General features: G+C 38.9%; 3 long non-coding RNA genes across 4 annotated transcripts in view; 1 reads left to right on the plus strand and 2 right to left on the minus strand.

Annotated features, from left to right (window-relative positions):
• Positions 1-2,930: 2,930 nt before the first annotated feature.
• LOC146505795 (uncharacterized) lies at positions 2,931-8,890 on the minus strand. Its single transcript, XR_014877685.1, has 4 exons — positions 7,760-8,890; positions 6,645-6,703; positions 4,911-4,986; positions 2,931-3,052 (listed from the first exon to the last, which is right to left on the minus strand). It is a non-coding gene; the product is annotated as an uncharacterized LOC146505795 (long non-coding RNA).
• Positions 8,891-9,688: 798 nt separating this feature from the next.
• LOC146505796 (uncharacterized) overlaps positions 9,689-27,404 on the plus strand; it is a 58,574-nt gene continuing 40,858 nt past the window's right edge. For both annotated transcript variants that reach the window (XR_014877691.1, XR_014877692.1), the window contains exon 1: positions 9,689-10,174. This is a non-coding gene — a long non-coding RNA (uncharacterized LOC146505796). The remainder of the gene's footprint in view (positions 10,175-27,404) is intronic.
• Positions 10,231-27,404, minus strand: part of LOC146505797 (uncharacterized) — a 116,433-nt gene continuing 99,259 nt past the window's right edge. Inside the window, exon 2 of the long non-coding RNA XR_014877694.1 lies at positions 10,231-15,212. This is a non-coding gene — a long non-coding RNA (uncharacterized LOC146505797). The remainder of the gene's footprint in view (positions 15,213-27,404) is intronic.

Here is a 27,404-nt window from a genome sequence, read left to right on the forward strand (position 1 = left end):
AACAGATGCATGCTTATGTATTATGGGTTAGTTTATTAGCTTGTCAGTCCAATTAACAACACATTTGGACAGCGTGACAAATAAGGAGCCTTCTGATCTTGTTCTGGGTCTAGACAGATGGCCAGCACAGATTTATCAGGTAATGTTAGGTATTTCTATGTGTAGTCTCACCTCAGCGATGGAGTCCCTGACAGATAAAAGTCACTCTGATCATAGCAAATGTTGAAGTGAATGACTCGGACTCTGGCTGCTTCCCGTGGTGTGACTTTATAGATGAAGTAAATGAGCAGAGACCACTGATAGGCACTGAGACCTGAGTTTACAGTGAAGCAGAATCCATTCCTGTCTATAAGACAGAAAGGGAATAATGAATTATGAACTGCCGTCTAGGATTCTACCTATCCTAATCTTATCTGTGTTTCCTCTGAGTGTTACTCAGTTTCAGTTCATCAGTATACTGCACAGGTTTGACTGACCCCAGCTAGTCCCGGATTTGGAGCAAAGAGTGCTTTCTCTTTGTTCTTTCTTATTCATTACCATCCATTTTTTTAGTCTATAGAGAGACACAAAATATGAAAGGAATATAATGCTGGATTTGGCAAGTTTACACTTCAGAATAGAGCTCAGCATCTATAGCATTCAGGGTTTAGGAGGCTAATCAAAGCTTCACCATTAAGAAGCTTATACATTTATCAGCCACTGCTTAGTTTAAATTCTTCTCATTCTGCAAGCTCTGAAATGTTGGAGCAGATATATGGGAACATTATGGATGTTCAGCGGTGACTGGCAGCAATACATTTGCAGCAGATTCGTGGGTTCTGATGGATTATGGAATGTAACCATAAATCTTTTCTTGAGCATCATGCTTGATCAAATTAGGATCCATGGATTTGTATCATACTCTTGTGTTTCCCGAGTTCCTGCTTTTTGTAATTTGGTGGGTGCATCATGCTGCTGAAATTTGTATATATGCAATATCATTACGGCTTAAGACAGAATGGGATACTCAAAAAAGCATTTACAAGAGACAGGCAAACAATACCAAAATGGTTAGCCAATAGCCATAGACTCCCACAACATGCAGGCAGAAGAAATGAAGGAAGTGCTATGTCAAACAGAAAAGACTTTTTAGCAAAGAGGAGCTGTCTGTGCTCGTGGCATACTGGGGAGCTGATGAGATGGGTGGGCAGGTGTGTGGTAGGCAGTGATGGTAAGGGAATTGCAGAGGTGGGACTCTGTGACTCTGAAAGAGATGTGCAACTGCATCCAGAGAAAAAAACAAATGAATAAACAATAAGAAGAGATTAATTGATTAGTTGAAAAAATATATGAGTTTTTGTGGATTTTTTCATTTGTTTTTCTGGTCTAACTGGGATCCAGGCAGTCCTAAACACGTTGAATCTTTGAGTCTTGAATCTTGAATCTACAAAGCGTTTATTGTCATGTGTGCAAGAAAAAGCAGTTCTCTGTACAATGAAATTCTTTCTCTGCTGTCTACACGCAGATGCCGGTTCAATCCCCAGCTCTGTCTGTCTTGGTCGTTGTGTCCTTGGGCAAGACACTTCACCTACCGCCTACTGGTGTTGGCCAGAGGGGCCGATGGCGCGATATGGCAGCCTCGCTTCTGTCAGTCTGGCCCAGGGCAGCTGTGGCTACACCTGTAGCTGCCTCCACCAGTGTGTGAATGTGAGAGTGAATGAATAGTGGAATTGAAAAGCGCTATATAAATCCAATCCACTGTTATTATTATCCTATGATCATAGGGTTTTGTGTTGCAACAAGATAAGTGCAGACTAACATCTGTCTGAGTGCTTCTGTCAGTTTAGGAGGAAAATTACCCAAATTCAGGACAGTACAGGGAGGGATAAGGGATAAAATACTATTAATTAAGGTTTAAAGCAAAAAGTCCAAAATCCAAAACCTAATTCTTAATAAGAACATGAAGCAGTGATGATTGGAAAAAAAAAAAAGAACTTCAGGAACAAGTACATAGAGACACTGACAGAGACTTAAGGGGAGCAAGACTATTTATATATACACAGGTAATCAAGGGAGTTGGGCACAGGAGGAAAACAAAGGAACTAAGGAAGTAAAACTTAATATGAGACAAAGAAGGCAGGGAACACGAAGGAGAAGGCTCAAAATGTAAGGGATCAGATATAAATATCTATAGATGTCTATATGCATGCTCAGTCATCCAGGTAGAGAAATCCCATGAAGTTGATTCTGGTCATCTGGACGTATGGTTTTCAGAGGGATAAACGTTCCATCCAAGTGACTTCTTCAGCCTCAGCTGACTGCAGGTTTTCCCCAAACTTATAAACAGTACATTTGCACAATGTCTGAAACCACCAAATGAACAGGTGGAATGGGCTGTGAAGTCTGTCCTTTGGTTAATAATATGATCACCAGTAGTAATAAGTAATAATAAAAGACTACAAATCTAAAGATAAATCAGGAAATGGAAAATGAGGATACAAAATTTGGAAAAAAAAAAAAAAAAAAAAAAACAAAAACCTGGAATGATTTGAAAATATACAATGAATCAAAACTCAACTAAAAACAAATCATAAAGTTATTATAATTAAACCCATCCCAGAATCCAAATATTAACAAGAATGCAAAACTCAAAAACCAGACATAAAAGAAAAAAATCCAAGTATCCTCTTTACATTTAAAATCTACAGCATGTCATCAGATGTCACGAGGCAGATTGTGCCGCAGTGAAAAGGTGGTACAAAAAGACAAAATGTTTCTCTAGAATAGAAAGCTTTATTTATTCTTTTCTCAGAAGATTTAATCGCAGGGCAGGAGGGAAAACTAGAGTCACTGGTGAGGAATCCAATGAAACACAGGGAGGAGTGTGTTAGTTGTTGCAAAATACAGGAGGGAGCCATTGTGGATGTGATATGTGTTTTTCTTACTTTGTCAGCAGAGTCGCAGAGCTTGGAGGGGAGAAAGGAATCATCCAGGTAAGTGCTCCGAAAACAAGCAAGCAGGTGAGTCGTTGCAGGAATGACCAGCGACCTGGGGAGCTATGGAAGTGTGGAGACTGTGGCACAGGGAGACAAAATATTAACACTAGGAAAAAATCTAACTTGAGTTCAGACATGGAGGCCGATTTACCACCAAGAGTAGGAGATGATCTGGGGACCAGTGGAAATCCGTGCTGGCCTTAAATTCAGGACCGCTCATTGCTGCTGATGGTTTACAGGTGTGGTTGGGCCAGCACTGTCGGCACAGCTTGCCCAAACAGGCAAGGCCAAAACCACCAAAACACAAGAAACTTCCCCCCATAACACCAGATTCCTTCATGCACACACACAAACACACACAGGTTTGAAGCTTGTGTCCTGTATTCCACAAAATCTGTTTTATGTTTCATTTTATCTTTCAGCACATTTTGATGACCACTCATTTGTCGACTTTATGTGATTGTGTCTTATCAATAACTCACTCTCACTCCATCCCAAGTGCTCTAGGCTCACTTCTCTCTTTTGAGATTTAAAGGCATCTGTAAGCGACATCTGAAAGACTTCTCCAGTCATTCAACAACATTACAGGCTCTTCAGTGTGAATGGGGGACATCTCTCTAAAAGAATGACCATTATTCTGATGGAAAATGTCGCCAAGAAATAGTGGCAGGAGCTGGCAGGATGCTTGACTCTGGACACATTTTGCTTCCTAGGAGGTGTGAAGATGAAAGAGAGGACTGAGTGTAGAGATAGTATCATTACTGGCTAGTTCACCTTGAGGTGATGTGAATTCCACTATAAATCCAGACACTGTTCTCACCTTGTCCAGGTGCTACAAACTGCTCCCCTACAGTGGTGCACAGGAATCGGGTAATGTTTGCAGAAGCTGTGGCTTGCCTTGAGTTATTCTGTAGCCAAACAGCTGTATTTGTCAGCTGTATTGGTACAAGTGTTACTTAGATATCTGGCGTCTTAATAGCTGTTTAAAAAGGTTACAGTGAGGAAACCCCTCAACGCTAACTCACACAAAAAATCTATTACTCCATAGAACAATAGAATAAATAATCAAGAAGTAACAGAGAAAAAAAACAACAACATACATTTAGCAGATTGCATAAATTTTAAATGAATGAAGTTAAGGTTAATTCCAACATCAGGCCGGGGTCTTTCTGTGTGGAGTTTGCATGTTCTCCCCGTGTTTGTGTGGGTTTCCTCCGGGTACTCCGGCTTCCTCCCACCGTCCAAAGACATGCAGCTTGTGGGGATAGGTTAATTGGATAATCCAAATTGTCACTAGGAGTGAATGTGCAAATGAATGTGAGTGCGCATGGTTGTTTGTCCCTGTGTGTTGGCCCTGCGACCGACTGGCGACCTGTCCAGGATGTACCCCGCCTCTCGCCCTATGACAGCTGGGATAGGCTCCAGCGCCCACCGCGACCCTGAAAAGGATAAGCGGAAGCGAATGGATGGATGGATGGATGGAAGTTAAGGTTATGTTTAAAGTTATTAACTTTGTATTTTTTAAATCGATTGTTTTTTTCCTGCCGGGATATGATTAAGGTTTTGCTTCATCCAACATCTTTGAATTTCTTGTTCTAATCCACTGGTGCAATATGCCACAGTCCAATCAGGAAAAAAAGACGTATGGTTCATGGGTGATTAAATTAATTTCCTGGTCGGCACAATAACAAAAGAGGAAAGGGAAGCTGAAGCACTATGTTCAGAAGCAAAGATTCATGAACCATGAAGTCATGAACTTATCTAGCAACAACAACCCAACCCAGATTTTGCATGCACTTGGACTGGACTTTAAATGGACTTCCCAACTCCGGTTGACCAATTCTGTGCAAACCCCAGTTTAAGTACATACAAGAAAAGGCAGAAGGTAATTTACTGGAAGATTCAAGGTGATTCAGTGGGTGTCATGTGTCCTACCTCCTGCATGCTTCTCATCCATCCCCCAAGGAATGTTTCCAGTAAGGAGAAGGCATTACAGAGCGGCAGGATTTTACTGTAAGAGCATAGATAGATAGTTTAAAAATATATAAACATGGGTTATTTGTTGGAACTTTAAAATATTTAAATAAAGATAATTAATGTTTATATTAAGAAAATATTCAACTGCTTTTCACAAACAGTAGGCTAGAGTGAGGAAAGCCAATAGCTCTCTTTTTTCCCCATGGCTGCAGTCTGTAGCTTGGTGATTATCACACTGCCAGAAATTGATTTTTTTGAATAGTAGGCAAAGCACTGCTACACTGGGCTGAGAGGTCCTGTCAATACAAATCTCATTGCTACATTGATGAAGTGATATAATTTCATTAAAAGTAGAGGACTAGAAGAATGATGCAGTTTCTCCCAACTTTGTTTTTACCCAGAACATTGTGGATTTGGTTGAATAACAGGAAACAAGACAGAATAAAATTAGACACCATAGCTTTGACATATTATTTGTAGCTTAATTAGCGAGAGTCTTTAGTTTTGTTTTATTTGGTACTTGAGTGTGCGTGCGGATATAAGATGATAATGATAACAACCTCACGTAATTACCTTAGGAATAAACCCATTTTTTCACTAGTATTACCACAGACTGATAAAAAAGCTGGAGCCTTTCACAATTCAGAGATAATAAGATAGCATTTAAAATAAAATGTGGCTTTTTTCAGCTTGTTTTTAGTATATTTTAAAAGAACTGTTAACCATTTGGGTATTGGTTTAACCCTTTAAGACCTACCATAGAACCAAGTCCGTCAGAGCTTATATTATATTTTTACATGCTGTAGTGCAATGTTTGGGAGCATTTCAAGTTGCAATACATCAATACAACCATTACAGCCTAAATTTTAATAATATGTATGCATTAAGTGCATAGTAATTACATAAATTGCAAAAAAGTGCAATAAACTACAAAAAAATTGAAAATCGTTTTTGCTTTTTTAACATATATTTCTAGTTAGAGAAATTTAAGAGGCTTATCCCTCAAAACTGTAAATACAAAAAAGTTGCACAAAATAGTTTCCCACCACAGGAAATTTATTTTGAGTGTCTTCATAGTTTTATTTTTGAAATACACCAATTTTTATACACTGCAGAAAAAACAAAAATAAATATTATAATGCAAATTTGCAAAAAAGCAGCATGTGCATCAAAATAAACTATTTCCAGCAGTGCAATATGAGTCCTAAGCATCCCAGAAACGACACAGAAAGTCATAAAGTCAAACATAACTTTTAAAAACACCAGTATAGGCTCATGAGGCCCTGATGGTAAAAAACTACATTTCCGCGAAAATTACGTCACTTCCGGTTTCGGGCAGGTCATGGCGGACATGCGATAGTTCGCGCTGACGTCTATTCCAACGTAGGAAGTGTTACGAACAGCTGATCGGATCGGCAAAGCATGTTTCTGGAATATTATGTTTTTGTTGCTGCAAGTGCTTTTTATGCAGTTTTTGCAAAACTATATGTGGAAGGAAACTGTGACCGAGGACAAGCTGATGGCATAAGATGTAAGTACAACTGCTCTAGTTTCATATGCAAAAAAATGATTGCGCTAGCTTACGTGGTTGCAGTGCTACTGGGATTTAAAAATAGTTACGCAAAACGGAGAGTGCTGCTCCGACCGGTTTTAAAGGGTTAAATAATGTAACTTTAGGTAATGAGAGAGTACCTTCATGAAGAGTATGATTTCACCACAAATTTACAAGTGGCGTTGCCACAGGTAGACTTCTGAAAATGGAAAAAGTAGCATCAGTGCGAGTACCAGAAGTCAAATTATTATACTAAGGAAAAAGGTGCTTTCTCAGCATCAATTCAATTCAGTTCAATTCAGTTGTATTTATACAGCGCCAAATGACAACAACAGTCGCCTCAAGGTGCTTTATATTGTAAGATAGACCCTAGAGTAATACATAAAGAGAAAAACCCAACAATCGTATGACCCCCTTTGAGCAAGCACTTGGTGACAGTGGGAAGGAAAAACAGGAACAGGAAGAAACCTCCAGCAGAACCAGGCTCAGGGAGGGGCAGCCATCTGCTGCGACCGATTGGAGTGAATTCATGACTAGACCAAAGGCTTATAAGAACCAGTGCATAACACACAAAAACCGTTGTATCCAAAACATGGCTGCAACATCAAAAGATCAACATATCAAGCTTTATTTTCTAACAGAAAATAAGTCACAGACAAATATAAAAGAGGCTAACCAAGTTTGCAATGGGGTGTATGTGACTTAGGATATTCAAGAGTGCAGGTCTTTTGGAACTTTACTAAATGGACCACACCCAGAGAATAAAGCGGATGAAGCCACTACTGTTGCCTAATCCTTACCTTTGATAGTGAGAAACACATGAGAAACACACCTCGCTCTAAGACGTAATGGCTACCCAGTGATGTCATTGAAAAGGGCTCACCAGCACATTAATCAGATAGTGAAAATGTAACTACTGGGATGTCTCTCTGAGACTCATTTTTACATTGTGAGGCAACATGAAGGCATATCTGACTAAATGAACCATCAGACAGAGGCAGAAGAGTCTTAAAAGCACTGCTGGAAAACTACAAGCCCTAGAGAGAAAAAACTTCCCATCTATATTGACAATTTGTCCATTTAAGTGTGTGTGTGTTTATTTGATGTGTCACTGGTTGGAATACGACTTAAAACTATCACAGAAGACAACTGACAGATAAAGGAAGTGTCTGACATTAAGAAATCTTACAAGTGGCTAGAAAAAGCCAGTCTAAAGGACAGCACAGAGGCTCTGATAAGCAAAAAAGGAACCTACCTCAGCTGACAAGACACAAATTGAAGATGGTGCCCCGGAGACTATCCAACCCACAGTAACAGAATGGAAGCTGCAACTTAACCCAGTTGCACATCCCAATGTGAGACACCACCAAAAGTGATTGAAAACAACAGGTTTCAGGTGCTGTGGGACTTCAAGTGCCCACACACAAACAGCTGCTGGTCAACCAATCAAACAAAGTGGTGGTTGACAAGGGGGAAAGACTGCAGTTGTGTTAGATGTGGCGATTCCAGCGGTCAGCAACATCAGGAAGAAGGAATATATGAAAACAGAGGGATACCAGGAGCTTAAGGAGCATACAGTTAGGTCAATAAATATTTGGACAGAGACAACTTTTTTCTAATTTTGATTCTGTAGATTACCACAATTTATATGAAACAACTCAGATGCAGTTGAAGTGCAGACTTTTGGCTTTAATTCAGTGACTGAACAAAAAGATTAGGTAAAATGTGAGGAACTAAAGCATTTTTTAACATAACCCCTTTATTTCAGGGGCTCAGAAGTAATTGGACAAATTAAATAACGGAAAATAAAATGTTCATTTTTGATGATCTGCCAGGTCTTTACTGCAGTGGCTTTCAGTTGCTGTTTGTTTGTGGGCCTTTCTGTCTGAAGCTAAGTCTTCAGCAAGTGAGCTGCATGCTCAATAGTGATGCGCGAATCATGAACGAGTCGTTCAATACTCAAGAATCACTTTACTGACTCATGAATCATGATTCACAAGTCCAACTGACTCACTGACTCATCCCTGTTGCTGTTAGCAGCAATATATCTAGCTTATAATTAAAATAGTGGAGAAAAACACAACATCCAGTATCTTAACAAAAACATTTCTGCTCTGAACTGTAAGAAAAAATCCTGAGTAGAAGCTCATATCAAGAAAATAGCTCCTCGGTTCACAGTAGCATTGCTCTGCTAACATGCTAACAGCACATTTGAGCTACTCACCCCCTCCCTCCTGTTTCACAGCTTCTTCTTCTTCTTGGTTGCCAACCAATGTTAAGGCGCATTACCGCCCCCTGGCTCACAGCTCAGTGGACATTTAGATGAGAAAATATATATTTGACACATTTAAGGAAAATACTAATAAAAAAAATAATAAACAAAATAAATGTTTATTAAGCAATTTTGATACGAAATTGCTTACTTTTAGAAATGTTTTTGCTCTTTTTTGCTCTATAAAATAGTTGTTTTCTTTTAGAATCTTAGCAGTAGGATATACATGAAAACAAATTAAGTTTGAGTGAAAATGTACATTTTTTGCACTCTCTGGTCAACTGACTCAGTGAATCAAATGACTCAAAAAACCCGATTCACTTTGGTGAGTGACTCATTAAAACTCGATTCAGTAAAAAGAATCAAATTTACCATCACTAATGCTCAAATGGGTTACGATCAGATGACTGACTTGGCCATTCAAGAATATTCCACTTCTCTGTTTTAATAAACTCCTGACTCCATGTTTTTCATTCTCGTTGTCCATCTGTATTATGAAACAGCGCCAATCAATTTGACTGTATTAGTCTGAAGTTGAGCAGACAGTATGTCTCTGAACACGTCAGAATTCATGCAGGTGCTTCTGTCCTGTGTCACATCTTCAGTATGTAACCCCGGTTAAAAAGATGCATAAATAGTAAAAGATAAGTAAAGTCTAAGAATATAAATATCAACGAGTTCATTTATTTAAATTTTCTTGTATATTAAAAAGGTAAAAGTTCATGTAAAATGATTAAAAACATGTTTGCATTGTTTAAAATAAGTTATCTTTGTTTTATTGTGAATTGCTTGTGAGAACTGTAATTTCCTACGGGGATATGGTCTTGAAGGTAACACAGGGTGGAGAAGGAAAAAGGAGAAAAAAAAGAGCGCAAGAGGAGAAGGGCGGTGGCGCGTGATTTACACGAGCAACCGGAGAAGTTAGCTTGTTTTTATGTGCTAGTAGTAAGTGTGTTTTGACTTTTCGGAAAGATAAGTCACAGTGTCGGTAAGTTAGTGACATGACACGTAAAGTTTCGGTGTGAAGCTGCTGGACTGTGTGTTTTGTTTACTGCTGCCGTGCACGCATTCAGTTAAAGGGAGGCTAACCCAGCCGTTTGCTAATAAGGACTACTGTAGACTGCCGTTTCGCTAAAGTTGTGGAACGTAAAAAGCTGCAGAGGATCGTTACCGAACTGGATAACGACGGACACACCCCCAGATAGTCATTCTGAGTGCCCGCGTCACTCAGAGTACCTCTGGCAACGTGGGAAGCTAAAACAGGTAGCTTGTGGAGCACGTGGAGATCACAGACCTTCCCCATCTTTGTGCTACTGCATTCAGAGGGGAGTGTTTCTGAAGGAGCTGAAGACAACTTGTTGCCTGGATTAAACTGGTGGGAAGTGCACGTTTCACAAGGTACTGAGTTTATTTATTTATTTATTGCTTGTTGAGTGAAGAACTTCCGGTTGGGAGATCTTTTGGATTTATACTGGAGCAATACAGGCCTGCAACATAGGGTTTATCTCTGCCGGCTTTAGGTTTAGTTTGGGACTATAATTGTTTTATCACTGGTGGTTTACACTGTATAGGTGGAGATTCTGTGTACAGTGGGTAAATTGCTGTGTGTTTTTTTTTGGTTTGCCTGAATACTGAAATCTGCCATTTTATTATTTTGTTTTCATTGTTTGGTAAATTAAAGGAGGGTTGCAATGCTCTACTTTACATGGTGTATGACATGATTTACTGCACTGTAGACACTAGTGTTCATTTTCACGTGTAGTGCTACTGTTAAGGAATAAGCTTCATTGATCCCAGAAACAAAAGAGAAGTTAATTTAAAAATATTGTACGAGAGTACACTAGAAAAAGAACCCAAAGCCCATTTATCTAATGGTATTGAGTAAATAGGGCTACAAGTAATTCAAGTTGGCTGCCAGTGCCACTGGCCCAAGCCATGACGCTGCCTCCATCATGCTTTATAGATCATGCGGTATACTTTGGATCATGAGCTGTTCCCTATCTTCTCCATATTTTTCTCTTGCCAGGATGTACCACACTGTAGATTTTGGCACTCCTAATATTGTAGCAATTCTTCTATTTTTTCAGCTTAAGGATGGCTTGTTTCACCTGCATGGAGAAGTCCTTTGACCACATTTTGTCCGTTCACAGCAAAATCTTCCAAATGTAACACCACACATCAACTCAACTCCCCGTCTTTTATCTGCTTAATTGATAATATATATATATATATATATACATACGTAACAAAGGAATTGCCCACACCTGCCCATGAAATAGCCTTTCAATTGCCCAATTACTTTTGCTCCCTTCAAAAAGAGGGTAGAACATGTTAAGCTGAAGAGCGGCTCCAGCAGATTCCAGGCACAGCATCAGAGATCTCTTTCAACAAGAGTGCCAGTCCTGTACAGTCAGGAACAGCTAACACACTGTGCAGAACTATCAAACTCCCAGACTTAGATGTGTATATGCATACAGTTTCTGAGACTATTTTTCAGCTTCAGCTGTCTCTTTCATCTTTCTCATGTTCAGTGTTCATTGTGAACAATATTGTACCAGTATGAGCGCTCAGCATCCATTCTCTGCAATTTGATATTTCAGTATTGATTTTCTGAATGACAGTGGTGTTAAGGATGGGAAGAACAGGCTATGTGAAACTCTAAAGGGTTCAAAGTTTATGGCTATTATTTGCACCCAGGGTCTTTGCTTTTCAACAGTGATCTGACAGTTATAAGTCTGAACAATTACTCTTGGTTCCATCATGAAAAAAAAAAAATCCATCCACCCATCCATCCATATTCTTCAGCTTTTCCATTTCAGTGTTGCAGCTGGTTTGGAGCCCATTCATAGACCCACAACATGTCGTCAGCCTTTCAAAGGGATAATGCAGGTCACTATGTTAATGCTCATATTGACACGTAGGAGCAATTTAGAGTGACCACATATTTGGACGGTGGCAGGGAGCTGGAGTACTCAGAGAAAACACACTCCACACAGAAAGGCCATGGCTGGACTCCAACTCTGAACTTTCAAACCGGTTGTTTTCTGCATTTTCGGTGGAAGGTGCATGATCATCAACTTTGTCTTTGCCTCTTTTATATAATAAGATGATATTGTTGTGGATGCTATCCAGGCATAAATGCAGCTCCTTTTTGTGTGTGTGTGCATATCTTGTACTGTTTCTTTTTTTTTTTTTTAAATAAAGATTTGTTTTCACAGTTTTCAGAATTTCTAGTTTTGTACAACTTTCTGTTGACATAAATATTACAGAATTTCTACAGTTTGTTTTTTTTACAGTTGCTAAGGCACACTTTCTGAAATCAACTTTCTTAATGCTGCATAGAAATTCTTTAAAATTGGATGGTCATCGAATCAAAACCTTTTAGTGGTCCCCCACACTTATTTCAGAACTTGAGGGACTGATCTTTCCAAGCTGTGGCACCCAGACTGGGGAATGCACTTCCTCTATTTTCATGGTGTCTGGACTCAGTGGAGACCTTCAAAAAGCAGCTAAAGACATTTTTATTTCAAAAAGCTTTTAATTAGACGAGGGTTTTTATGATGCATTTATGGCTGTATTGTGTTTTTTTTTATTTTTCAAACTTTATTGAAATTATAAAGCGAACAGTCAGTCATTCCAGTTCAGTTTGTACAGTAGACATACAAATAATAATAATAATGATAATGATAATGCAAATAAGAGTAACAATATACAGTACAATGAAATAAGAAGGATAAATAAATAAAGGGGGGAAAAAAAGAGAAAAAAAAGGGGGGGGGGAATGTGACAGACTTCATAACAACTTTGTACTTGAAAGTTGTGACAGCTCATTCGTTAAACATTTCTGAATGAATTTCAATCAATGATAAACCTTTTTTATTGGAAGTTAATTTAAGAGAGTTTAAGTAATATTCAATTTCAATCAAAAACAAATTAAATGATGGGGTTGAGTTTTGAAATTGACATTTATGTATATGGAATTTCCCTAATAAGATATAAAGATTGACAATGGCACATATTTTTTTTCTTTAGTTTCTAAATAAGTGATAATGTTCTTCCCTTCAATTTTGATTTTGTATGTTGTCTTGCACAGTATATAATTTTCAAGCTCTCTCCAAAATGTAGCACTATATGAACAGCCATAAAACAAATGTGTAACACTTTCAAGTTCAGTTTTACAAAAGGTACATTTTCTATCAATGTCACAGAATCTTGAAATGTACGTGTTGGATGGATATATGTTATGTAATATTTTCAAATGTAATTCTCTAACTTTGTTTGTAATACAAAATCTAAAAGGAACAAGCCACGCTTTATCCCAGTTGATATTATCAAAAATAGCATTCCAAAAAAACTTCCCTCTTGGAGTTATTTTCTTCGCATTATACAAACATTCTCTAATATGTTTATTGGTGCATTTCTTGCTTAAGAAATCAATACCATTTATATAAAGAGTGTTAACGGATGCATGTGGTGTGTTCTGTTTTTTGTAGCTTTTCATCAACTCAGTCAGTCCACTGGGAACGGACTTTATTACAGAGCTAAAATCTTTCAATTTGATAGGGAATGTTTTTTCTGTAATAAAGTCATTGTAACTAAGTAGCTGGCCTTCAGAGTCAAATATGTCTTTTAAATAGATTATATTTTTATCAATCCAATTCTGCAAATATAGTGGTTTGTTCCTCTTATTAATACATTCGTTATACCAGATAATAGATTGTATTGTGTTTTGTTATCTTTCTTGTGAAGCGCTTTGTGACATATGTCTTTGAAGAGCGCTATATAAATAAACTTTACTTACTTACTTACTTAAAATCCTATTTTCCCTTGTATAACCATTTAACTTTCTAAAGAGCACCAAACAGTGGCGGTACGTACGCACACACGCAATCAAAAGCAAAAGTGAGTACTACACAACTGTATCTTAGACACTGGAATGGTTACGTAAAGTCAAAATCTAATAGTTCTTCTGACATTACTATTTTGAACAACAAAATACAAAATCCACCTGCACTGTGTTAGAAATTTATTAGAGTATTCTGCATCATCATATCTTCTCTTGTTTGGACCCCGACCATTTTTTTTTATCCCTGGGCAGACATTATGGGAAATACAATATACCCAGATATTTCTAATCCAGCCTTGGATAGCATATGTAGAAACATCTCCAAATGTATCTGCAGTGGAAATCCAAAGTTTTTCTTATCTGCAGAGTGTCTCCAATTACTTTCCCACCCATTCTGGGAATAAAAAATGATTACATTAAGGAGCAAAAACCAACAAACAATAAATAAATAATAAAAAAAAAATACTTGGATTGATCGCAATGGGCCAATTTACAATTTTTTATTGGAATGTTCCAAAAATAAGTCCACAAGCACAAATTTACCATCAGATTTATGAAAATGTTCTCACTACACTGCACATGAATCAGAATCATTCAAAATCTATGGGCTCATGCTCGCTACACGCAATCTGCATACGACCACGGCCCCTTTTCTCTTCATAAGGAAACACGTTTACCTTGAGGTGGCTCATGGAGAAAACTGTGACAATGCTGGAGAAAAATCCAACTGAAGAAAATGAAACAGGGGGGAGGGGAATATTTCCGAAGTATTTTTGCAGAGCTCAGGCTAAAATAACACCGGAACTGAAAATTGCTTCTCCTGAGACTCTCCATGTGGCTCAGGTAACAGAAGAAAACTTTGGACATCTAAAGCTGTTTTAAAAAGGAAAAAGGCTAACAGACCATAGGAAAAAGAAGAAAACAGTTGGTGAACAAGGAACGCCTGATCTATCAGCACAAGATGAGAAAACATCCATATTCTTCAGTAAGCCAACAAAAATTGAATATATTAAAAATTAGTAAAATAAAAAATACACCCTTTGATTATTTTTGTGCATTTTATTATCTTAAGGTTTAATATCTTATGTATTAAACTGTAATTCTAAACATTTCTGGCTTGTGAAGTTTAAGAAAACTGTGAATGACCTGAAGGAAATAATAATGTACTGAAAGCTAAATAATCATTCCTTTTGTGTTTAAATAAATAGACGTAATCGCATCTGCTGTTCCAAAACTGTCTCTCTGCACCACACTGAATGCCTAACAGCATGATTGTCAGTAAAAAAGCCACTACAGCCCAGTCTTGGAACGAATTGTGTTCAGATTGGACAGTTATACAGCACATTATTAAAATTCACTTTTACCATTCAGCTGTGTTGTTAAAATAGGGCTTCGGCAGGGCACTTTGTCACGCTTGCAATTAGTGCAAAATGCTGCGGCACGATTTTTAACTGGCAGAAGAAAATTTGGTCACATCACTCCGATGTTGGCCTCTCTACACTGGCTTCCAATTGAATTTGGGATCCGTTTTAAAGTCCTTTTATTGGTTTTTAAATCTCTAAATGGTCTGGCACCTGTTTATTTGTCTGACTTGTTGAAGCCCCACGTCCCCACTCGTTCCCTTCGGTCAGCTGAGCAGTTGATGCTTTCGGTCCCAAAGTCACGGCTGAAACTTAGAGGAGACCGAGCGTTCTCTGTTGCTGCGCCGATGCTTTGGAATAACCTTCCTCTACATCAGTGCCAGTTTTTAAGTCTTTATTAAAAACCTACTTTTATTCCCTGGCTTTTAACTCTGTTTTTTTATTACTATGTGCATATTAGTATTGTACAGCACTTTGGTTTACCAGGTGTGTTTTTAAAGTGCTATATAAATAAATAAATGATGATAAATGGCACACACACAGATACAAACAGAATAAACACAAGAGGCATGAAGTCCCTTTGCAAGAAACAAAAGAAAAACCAAAAACACAAACCTAACTGAGTAATTGAAAAATCAGTGAATCGCAAAACAATCTGAGTGCAATATGGACCACATTTAGTGTCAAAGCATTCAGTAGGTGATAAATTAAGAGAATAGTTGAGTGGTCACCAAAGTTGTTAGGATTGTATGTGCACCATGCATACCGTCACATTTCTTGAAAATCGATTCAGTAACTGAAAACAAATTAAACAAATGTAAACACATTTTTTAACCATTAATCAGAATGCTAACTCAACTGACTTCCATTCCTGTCATGTCCTTTCTGTTTTTAAACATGAAACCATAGAGCAAAGGAATGTGGTGATACTGTTACCCTTTGATGTTAATGTTATTAACTCTGAAGCTGACGTTATTGGAATAAATTACGTTTAGGGTGAATTTGTCAAAAGGTATTTCGTCGCAGGAAGAGCGGGGTGATGGCAATCCATGTCATACATCTCATGAATTTACAAACTCCCATCAGGAAAGTCACTGACTGCTGGCTGCGAAATGAACATGAAAGATGGGAGCATCTGAGGACCGTCAGGGTCTTTTGAGGGCACATTCACACAAACAATTCCTATATGAGCCCAGCCGAGCACAACGCAAGCAGACAGGCAGGGAGGCAGCGTTTGAATTGTAATTAGCGAAGGCAACCCAAACAGTTAGGAAAGCCTTAGAGGCATGAAAGTGGAAGCAGGATGTCCACATGATCCTTGCACTTGGGGCTATAAAACAAAGCTACAGCCAAAAAAACCACTGGGCTTCACTGGTAACTTTGACACATGTTAACAAGGATGGAAATGGAGCCGTATACAGCTCCCCCTGCAGCTTAGCGCCATCAAAAAGTGATGAAAATTTGTTTTCCCCTCTCACATTGCAGCTAAATATGACAATAGCTGCATTATTGAAATGTATAATAGAAGCAGTAATAATATAGTTGCATGCTATAATAGCTGAACTGAACAAGAGAGTTAAAAAACAACTGAAGACAGATTCATGCTTGTTTTTCTATATGCAGTTTTTACCTGGAAGTCATGGATATTACAGTTCATTTCAAATAGCTCTGAATAACTTTTAAGTAGAGTTGATTTTTAAGATTGCTGTTTAAAAAGAAGTTGTCAGTGTTTGCAAGTAATCCTCGCCACTGCGTAGCATCAGAAGCAACCAAATTTAATTTGGCTTAATTCTCTAATTAAATGAATGTCTTTTTGAAAGCCTTTTAGCACTGAAGGTAAAGACTCTCAAAGCCGCCTTGAATTAAATTTTGAGAGTGGATTAATGATTTCTGTCAAAGGGAAAATGCTCCTGGGTGCTGAAAATGTTTTCTTAGAGGTCATTGGTGATCAGGAGGAAAGAGATGAAGAGCAAGAGGCAAGAAAGATGGCTGAAGGGGAGGGTGAATGAGAGTCAGGTAGCTGGACGACCGCTGAGTCGAGTAAAACTAATGTTTGATATTAATGTCCTGTTTATCAAATGAGATTGCCTTTCCTCCATGCTTTGTCCTCTTCTCCTCAAACAACAATGGGCTGAAACCACAGGATTCACCACTTTTCTGTTCTTCAAATCGCTTTTTTTTTGTTTTTTTTCTCTGTCCCCTCCATTCCTGCGTCACCCACTTCCACTTCCCACACCCAGCATGCTGGCAATGCTCTTGTTCTCTGCCCAGTGCTCTGTGGGTATGTCCATTAAAGCTAGCCGTGGCACGATCATTAGCGCTGTGGTTCATTTGTTACGGCCAAGCCTCTAAATCAGCTGTCAGACACCTCCAGACGTTTATACAGAGTCACAGTTCCAGCCATTAGATAGATGTGGAGCCTCTACACTGCAAGTCACTTCACAACGGTCCTTATCAAGTTTCCTCCATTAATCTTTCTTCCTTATTTTTGTCTCTTCATGAATTATTTCCCACTTATCTCCTGCTGCACAGGTCTACTTTCGGGATATATGTTAAACGTCTTAGATTTTGTATTAAAATCTTTACTACTTTTACCGAAGTTCAGCACAAACATCATCCTATCGATTTGTTCGTTTTTATATCCTCTGAAATAAATGAATCTTTATTTATTTTTCTGTTTTCTTTTTAAATTCAGATGTTTACTGGATATTTATGAGATAATGATCTGTGTAATCCCCAGATGGATTTGTAAAACAATTTACATTTGAATTGATTGTGTTATTATTAATAAATAGCCTATTTTTGGAACCGCTAAAGCAAAATATTTCTTTTCAAGTTGATGAAGCACAAGTTTAAGCTTTTGTGTCAAAACAATTTCTCTGAAACAACAATAAATACATCTTCATCATCTTTAACACTCTTACCATTAAGTGAATCGGCTTTTACACTCATTTGTGAAACAAAATAGCTTTTTATTTTAAAATAAATTGTTTTGACTTCTTGAAATTCTTAAATGCTTTACAAATATATACTGATTATAGATGGAATATATGTTTTATTAGTGTAACTAAAGCCGACCACAGATGTGTGCTCCTGAAACTGTGACGCCGTTCACGACTCTGCTCACAATGATCATCTGTGTTTATGTTGAGCAGCACAACAATGAGCACAAGTCACATGACACGGAGCCATCTGGCCCTGACCTTGGGCCTGGAGTTGTACTGCAGCTGTGGCTATTCTCACTCTGCTGTGCACATTTTTGTGACTTTAAGATGTGGCATTTGCTCTTGGTTGTGTCGTGTGAGCTGCAAAATGCTGGGTGGAGGATGATAGCTCGGTCACGACCATATTCACACCGTGTCACAGCGAGGCATCGGGAATTACTTTAGCAAATCTTATATCAGTGGGATTAAAAGAAGAGACAAAAACTCAACTAAACTAAAATTCTGAAGCATGCTTTTGCCAAAAAGTAATGGTTTAATTATTTATATAGCACATTTAATTACAACAGGAGCGTTGACCAAAGTGCTGTGCAAGAATACAACATACATAATAAAAAAAAAACTGTACAAGAATACAACATACCTAATAAAATAACAAATAACTCTCATACGGAGCCCCGCAGGGGACATGGGAGAAAAAAAAATTAAGATGGACTTTTGCGGGATCTCGCAAAACTAACTCGGGATCTCGCAAAACTAACTCGGGATCTCGCAAAACTAACTCGGGATCTCGCAAAACTAACTCGGGATCTCGCAAAACTAACTCGGGATCTCGCAAATGTTTTAGCCGCATTCTTCGGACGCTGGCTCGAAGCCGACCGGGAGGTCGAGGCACGATGTGCCGGGAAAGCGGTGTTCCTCCCGGCTGTAGTAGGTCTCGACCTCCCGTTAGCTTCAAGCTAACGGGAGGTCGTTAGCTTGAAGAAGCTAACCTCCCGTTAGCTTCTTGATGTGAGCTTCTACTCAGGGTTGTTTCTTCCAGTTCAGAGCAGAAATGTTTTTGTTAAAATACTGGATGTTGTGTTTTTCGCCACAATTTTAATTATAAGCTAGATATATTGCTGCTAACAGCAACAGGGATGAGTCAGTGAGTCAGTTGGGCTTGTGAAGGCTAACGGGAAGAATGCGGCTAAAACTTTTGTGAGATCTCGCAAAAGTTTTGCGAGATCCCGAGTTTGTTTTGCGAGATCTCACAAAAGTTTTGCGAGATCCCGAGTTAGTTTTGCGAGATCTCACAAAAGTCCGTCTTAATTTTTTTTTCTCCCATGTCCCCTGCGGGGCTCCGTACTCTCATGCTGTATCAAAAGCCAGTAAATAAAAATGCGTTTTAAGATAAGATTTAAAAAGATTGACAGTGGGATGTGTAGGGGTAAATAATTCCACAGCTTAGGCGCTACGATTGCAAATGCTCGAAGTAAATCATATAAATAACAATGAATGTGTAAACTGTCACGTGTGTGACCCAGTGTTTGAGTTTTATGTATTTTTGTATTCCTTTTCAATCTAGTTAATTTCTAGGTTGCTGTTCAGACCTTATTTCTTAGTTATTTCTGTCATCTCCCCTTGTACTCAGTCTCCCTGGTTCCTGCGTCTATGTTTCATGTCTATGTGGTTATGTTAAGTTCATGTCATGTTTTATCTTCATGTCTATGTCTCCATGTTTCCTGTTTTATTTTGTAAGAGTCTGGTGTTCTTTGTTCATTGTAGTTAGTGTTGCTCTCCCCTGTATTGTCATTATGTTTCATTCGAGTCAGCTGTGTTCTCATGTGTCTCCACTTCCCCTGATCACCTCATGTGTGTATTTAAGTCCTCTGTTTTCTGAATGTCGTTGTCAGGTCGTCTGTTATCTCCACCATTGTCTTGGTCATTGTCATAGTGATAGAACTTCATAGTATTTGTTTCTTAGTGTTTTTTAGTTTGTTTAGGGTTCCATGTTTAACTCCTGCTATCATCCAAATAAAGGATCGCTTTCTGTTTAAACCTGCAACTCCTCGTCCACATCTGCTTTTGGGTCCCGTTTCAAGAAACACACCGGCGCACCCCGCCGTGACAGTAAACACTATAAACTATTGTGGCCATATTAAATTGGCTATATTAAATCTAAATTTAATTTCAGCTTCTATTAAATGTTTAACACTTCCAGGGCTCTTACGAGAAATTTAAGACATTTAAGTTAAACTGGTCATGTATTTTTATGGTGCTTCTACCTGAGAGTTTCAGCACTGATCAATATGAATTGCTACTTTAATTACTTTAGCTTATGTCTATCGCAAGCCATGAGATTCAATCCTGTGAAAACCTTAGTACACCTAATCATTAAGTTACATAAAGTCTTGAAAACATTGTTTTCTTTATGACTTTATCATTCTTTCACATCACTGTGGATGAATTTTGGCTGACGCTTCCTTACAACATTGATTCAGTTCATTGAAATTGATTTGCATTGATTGACATACAGCGTTCTTGAAGTCCTACCACAGCAGTTGAGCAGTGTTGTGGTCTGGACTTTGACTGGGTCAGTGCAACACCTCGGTTCTTTTGTAGTAGTGATGGTAAATTTGATTCTTTTTACTGAATCGGGTTTTAATGAGTCACTCACCAAAGTGAATCGGGTTTTTTGAGTCATTTGATTCACTGAGTGACCAGAGTGTGCAAAAAAATGTACATTTTCACTCAAACTTAATTTGTTTCCCTTTTCATGTAAATCCTACTGCTAAGATGAATGATTCTAAAAGAAAACAACTATTTTATAGAGCAAAAAAGAGCAAAAACATTTCTAAAATTAAGCAATTTCCTATCAAAATTGCTTAATAAACATTTATTTTGTTTATTTGTATTTTATTTGTATTTTCCTTAAATGTGTTAAATATATATTTTCTCATCTAAATGTCCACTGAGCTGTGAGCCAGGGGGCGGTAATGCGCCTTAACATTGGTTGCCAACCAAGAAGAAGAAGAAACTGTGAGCCAGGAGGGAGGGGGTGAGTCAGTGTTGCCAACTTAGCGACTTTGTCGCTATATTTAGCGAGTTTTCAGACCCCCTAGCGACTTTTTTTCAAAAAAAGTCGCTAAAAAAAGATGTGAAAGCGCATATCGCTTTTACTCTCAACAAGCAGCGGGTGCTGTAACGCAGTCAGTTCTTTTACTCTTTTACTCTTATGCTGTTTTGTGGATCACAAGGTTTAAAACTACTTATAAACACACAAAGTAACTCCACCAGAGTGCCTATTTTGGGTCACTTTTGCCGGTCCAAGCCTGGGTAAAGGAGCAGGGTTGGAATTGTGACATTAAAAAAACAATAATTGCTAAAATAAATTTAATTTGTAGTTCTAAATAAATTCTAAATGCATTTAGGACGTTTTTTACTCACTTTATGTCTCTTCCACGATGTTATTTCTCTCTCCAACAACATAGATTACAATTACATTAGCATGACCAATTATGCAAATTAGGCGATGACGTCATTTAGCGACTTCTAGCGACTTTTAGGACAGCCAATAGCGATTTTCCTTACTGAGGAGTTGGCAACACTGGGGTGAGTAGCTCAAATGTGCTGTTAGCATGTTAGCAGAGCGATGCTACTCTGAACCGAGGAGCTATTTTCTTGATGTGAGCTTCTACTCAGGGTTGTTTCTTCCAGTTCAGAGCAGAAATGTTTTTGTTAAAATACTGGATGTTGTGTTTTTCGCCACAATTTTAATTATAAGCTAGATATATTGCTGCTAACAGCAACAGGGATGAGTCAGTGAGTCAGTTGGGCTTGTGAATCATGATTCATGAGTCAGTAAAGTGATTCTCGAGTATTGAACGATTCGTTCATGATTCGCGCATCACTATTTTGTAGCCACTCTGTTGTTGGTGTGCTTGATCATTGTAGTGATCGCCTCGCATATGATGTCACATGACAGGAATTCTTTGGTAAACAGAGATGTTCATGGTTGGCTCGTTGACTGTAAGCTGCCCAGGTCCTGGGGCTGCATATCACTGAAAATCATCAGCCCTCCACTACCATGGTTGGTATGAGGTGTCTCTTGACCAGTTGTGTTTGGTTGTCGCCAAATGTGGTGCAAATGAAATTGTTCCAGTTTGTTCAGCTACAGCTTTGCAAACCTAAGATGTACTGACATCTCCTTTTTAGAGATCAGAGGTTTTCTCCTGGCAATTTCAAACAAGCCACACTTTGTTTAGTCTTTTTCAAATTATATTGTCATGAACTTTAACATTTAACATTTGCTTAGAGATCATGGAGTGGTGCAGCGCTCGTGGAATTGCATGGTGTCAACTTGAGGTGAATTTGCAATGACCTCCGTTTTGGAGTGTTGTATTAACATTTCAGGTGTCTTATCACATACCTGAATGCTCCAGATTAGCAAAACTGCAGATTTGCACTTATTTAAAAGTGCAACTGGCAACTGGCTGCTACTTATTCTTAATTCCCATGGAAACATATAGTGTCCCTAAAGCTTGAGTAGTTGACAAATGTATAACTGGACAGAAAGTGATAAACAGACATCTGAAAGCATACATCTACAAATGTCTACTTAAATGTCGCTAGTTCTGCATAGACACATCCTATCAAGACTGTAACAGAGAAGTGAGTCGGACAATATTTTAATATGAAAGCAACACTGTCAGCACAAGTTATGTACGAGCAGTGCACTTCACCTATTTTTCTACATTGCAAATGATCTCACATCAAAAGCAAAAGCACCATGGTATTTATACGTTAGACTGATCAAGAGATGAAGTGTGGAAAATAAGAGATTCTATTTAGAGATTGTGAAACATAATTGTAGGTATGGGTTGCCATGGTTGCCTTTCAGTATGCCGGGGTATTTGTCAGTTTGTCAGCTGCTTGAGTCATTTGACCTTGAAAAATTCAAACATATTAATGTGAGACACAATCAGGTGAGTGGGCTACATAACAGCAGCGCTGTGTTCCTTAGTAAGCCTCTATTAAAAAGCCTACCTGAACAGCTAGTGAGAGGCAAAGATGAAGAAGAGAAGGAATGAAAGGAAAGTAAAGGATCCTGGTGCAGGTGAAAATGCTGTGGCTGCATGAGTGTGTGTGTGTGTGTGTGTGTGTGTGTGTGGGAGGGGGGGGGGGGGGATAGAGAGAGAGAGGCATTCAAGGTGACAATTTTCTTGTCAGCAACCAGCAGAATGATTTGATTTCTGGGGAGCAATAAGCAATTCATGTATACAGATTGAGTCACTGTTTTTGAGCATCCGAAGGTTATAGCTGGAGTGTTATGACATATTTACTGAAAAAAAAGTTGTGTAAGTGTGTGTGTGTCTGTTACTCCTCATGCGGGGAGGTTATTGAATTTTGGTTTTGGTTTTGCTGTTTCCTTCATTATTTTGAAAATATCACTTTTCTTATGTGTTGTGGAATTAAAGAAATTTTATAGCTACAATATATCCTGCAGCATTAACATTACATTAACAATATAATCTACAGCATTGATATTGCATTAAGATGGTTATTAAACCTGCTGGCCTCACATTAACCTTTTATTACAGGTGCAGCCATAATAATTGTATACACACATTGCATGTTGTGCTTATTAACCCTTTAAGACCTACCATAGAACCAAGTCCGCCAGAGCTTATATTATATTTTTACATGCTGTGGAGCCATTTTTGGGAGCATTTCAAGTTGATATACATCAATACAACCATTACAGCCTAGATTTTAATAATATGTATGAATTAAGTGCATAGTGATTACATAAATTGCAAAAAAGTGCAATAAACTACAAAAAAATTGAAAATCGTTTTTGCTTTTTTAACATATATTTCTAGTTAGAGAAATTTAAGAGGCTTATCCCTCAAAACTGTAAATACAAAAAAGTTGCACAAAATAGTTTCCCACCACAGGAAATTTATTTTGAGTGCCTTCATAGTTTTATTTTTGAAATACACCAATTTATATACACTGCAGGAAAAACGAAAATAAATATTATAATGCAAATTTGCAAAAAAGCAGCATATGCATCAAAATAAACTATTTCCAGCAGTGCAATATGAGTCCTAAGCATCCCAGAAACCACACAGAAAGTCATAAAGTCAAACATAACTTTTAAAAACACCAGTATAGGCTCATTGAGGCCCGGACGGTAAAAAACTACATTTCCGCGAAAATGACATCACTTCCGGTTTCGGGCAGGTCATGGCGGACATGCGATAGTTCGCGCTGACGTCTAATCCAATGTAGGAAGTGTTACAAACAGCTGATCGGATCGGCAAAGCGTGTTTCTGGAATATTATGTTTTTGTTGCTGCAAGTGCTTTTTATGCAGTTTTTGCAAAGCTTTATGTGGAAGGAAACTGTGACCGAGGACAAGCTGATGGCATAAGATGTAAGTACAACTCCTCCGGTTTCATATGCAAAAAAAATAATTGCGCTAGCTCACGTGGTTGCAGAGCTACAAGGATTTAAAAATAGTTATGCAAAACAGAGCGTGCCCGCTCTGACCGGTTTTAAAGGGTTAAAGAGTGGAAGCTCAGTCAATTAAGAAAAGGTCATAAGCCTCGTTCGGCGCGATGTCCGGGCGATCTATTGTGTAAGTGATTTGGAGCTATAGAAGGTTAGAACTGCATACACGCTTACAAAACACATATAGTACACATAATCTAGAAACAGGCTTGAGCAAACTATTCAGCAACCTGTGGCGTTTGAGTTTGCTTAGTAACAGGTGACAGAAGATGTGCCAAAAAGAAGACAAGTCCCTGGGGACCTTCATGGCCTGAATTCATCGGCATATTTGGAAGAAGATGCTCGAGAGGGGAACTTCGGTGTCTGCATTTATCGGTTAAAATTGATCATTGTCTGTAAAAGATGCAAATAATGTTCTTAAGATGCAAATAATGCGAGAAGGGGCGTCAAACCCTGACATTATAAAAGCAATTGCTTGTGCATTCTTGGGTGGAGATCTATGCTGATTGTGTGCAGTATCCATCTCCCCGTGCGTGTGTTCAATAAAATCATTGTTTGACCAGACTCTTCGGGACCGGTGTTATTTTGTTTTCCTCCTCAATATTTTCGAGTTCGGGACAGCGTCTTTGGTTGGTTTTGTGTGTTTCTTCCTTTGTGTTTCTGCCCCTGTGATTATCTGCTCCGCCCTAATTGTTTCCACCTGCATCTCATCACCCCATCTGTCTCTGTGTGTGTCTTTTCTCTCCATTCTTCACTGATGCAGTACATCGGTGTTCCCTGGCTGTCCTCCTGGTTAACCTCCAGCATCTCTCCCTGCCTGTCGTGTCATGTCAGCGCGCCTTGGATCTCCTTTGATTTAGCTGGTTGCATGTTGTACTATTTAAATATCTCTACTTAATAATTTGATGTACTTTCTCAATGATGCAGTATGTTCGGTGGACTTTTCTCATTTTCTTCATTTCACCTCTTTGACCTGGAAATCAGTCTCAGGACATAATACTAAAGCAGTAAATGATTCTGAAGCACAGAGGAGAAACTGAAGAAACTTGCCAGAGGAGCTGTAATCAGTGATGTGCAGGCGTACCCTTTGTGGAAATGTTTTTACCTTCAAATGTGAAAGAGGTGACATATGCAGCTGGAAGATGCAATTATTGGATGACTGTTTGCATGATTAGTCCTTTCTGTCTTCCGTTGTTTCTTTTTGTGATTAAAAAGAACATTTTTTAATGAGATCCTAAAATGCAGTCGTATAACAAATATAGCACTTGTGTTTCTCTCCTCATGTCTTTTCTTTGTGTCCTCTGCTTGCTGGTGGGAGGGACTAGGAGTCGACGAGAGGAGTTAAGTACAAGAATCGACAATGTGCGGTTTAGGAACGGGAGGATGACGCTCACATTTATCTGCTTTCCAGCCTCTCTGTTGTCGCTTGATGTACTCAGCAGACATGAATCTTGAGCTCAAATCCTGTGTTGTTATGGCCCTGGGCCTCGGAGGGAGTGAGACCACCTTTTCCCTTCAAGCAAATCCAAACTGTGGCACTCCGTGAAGCAATCAGTGGCTGATCGTGCTCACCTGCCGCTACAAACGACTGGAGATCCTTTACTCAGGGCGGCTGCTTTGGAGATTGTGCAGCTTGCCCTTCCTGACTCCCTCTGAACTGTGCCCGCTCAACTCTGTTCATAGTGGTGAACTTTGCGGTTACACTGGTGCACGGTTGAGCTTAGCCTGTTTAGAGTTGCCTTATGTGTTAATTGGTTGCCCAGTGGCGTGTTGAACACAGCCCTGTCGGATTTCTGTTTAAAGTTTGTAATAAACCTTTTTTTAACTGATTCCCCTCAGGGTGGCCTTGTTTGTGTTTGTCTCCTTAGTTATGTTGCGGCTTTTGAGCTGGGTCGTAACACCTATACAGTCGGGTATTTCATTGGATGAGCATACTGTAGTGAGACTAAACTCAGCTGCTGCAACTTCATAGACTTGCAGAGATTTCAAGGACTGCCAGCCTACACATGTGCAATATAACGAAGCCCAGTCTTATGTTTGTTTTGTCCATGGCTGAAGTTTGTATCTGTCTCCACTGATGTTTGGAGGAACTTTTAGGTCTTCATGATTTCCACATGATGTGCTGGGCATGAAGTCTGCTTGCCTTTGACTTGTTGGCTTCCAGGCTAGTCCGGTCTCTGAGGCAACCACCGTCCAGATCAGCATCCCAGGTGGTTAGAGTGGGACTGCTTAACTATAACCCTCCCCACCATTCTGTTCCAGTATCTGAGTCAGATAGCCACCAGACTGCTATAAACTCTGCCAGCCCACTGTCAGCATCAGCACCCAAATTTGCTGGCCACTGGCCGTCTCCAGCATGTTTATGCTCCTGAGTCAACTTGCTACTTGATAGCCCTTCCTCTGTGTTAGCTGTCCTCTCGGGCAGCAGTCTTCACCTTTATTGCCTTTAGACAGCAAAGCTCTAGCCAGTTCTTTTCACTAAATCAATTAGCCTCATGTCTGTTCCGGGTTTGTTCCGATGCTTCTGCTCCCGAGTCATCTGATGCCACCACTTTTCCCGAGTTAATCGAAGCCAAGATTATATTTTGTATCACAATGGGAAGAAAGGGGGTGTGTTAGAGTGGACTCTTTGCCAATGTCAAATACTGTTTCACTCAGCAACTGGTGCAGTTGTCAAGCAGACTGGTGAGCACTACATAAACAGAGGAATGTAGAAACCAGATGGGACCACCACAAAGGACAGTTTTGATCCAGCTTGTTTTAAGTTGAACAGTGTGAGATTTAAAGCTGATCTTGATTTTAGACTACTTGCTTTGCTATTTTCAGCTCAAGTCCATGACATTTCAAAGGTGAACAGGAAAACAAAGTAAAGTAGGTCGTGTCTCATGAGGCATCTTATATCAAATACATGATGGATGCCAGCCTTTGTTGTCAAAGGCCTGCATTTGTTGGATTCCTACTCATACCTATATATAAATATGG

Source organism: Neolamprologus multifasciatus, chromosome 13, assembly GCF_963576455.1.
Source record: "Neolamprologus multifasciatus chromosome 13, fNeoMul1.2, whole genome shotgun sequence".
NCBI classification, from domain to species: Eukaryota; Metazoa; Chordata; class Actinopteri; order Cichliformes; family Cichlidae; genus Neolamprologus; species Neolamprologus multifasciatus.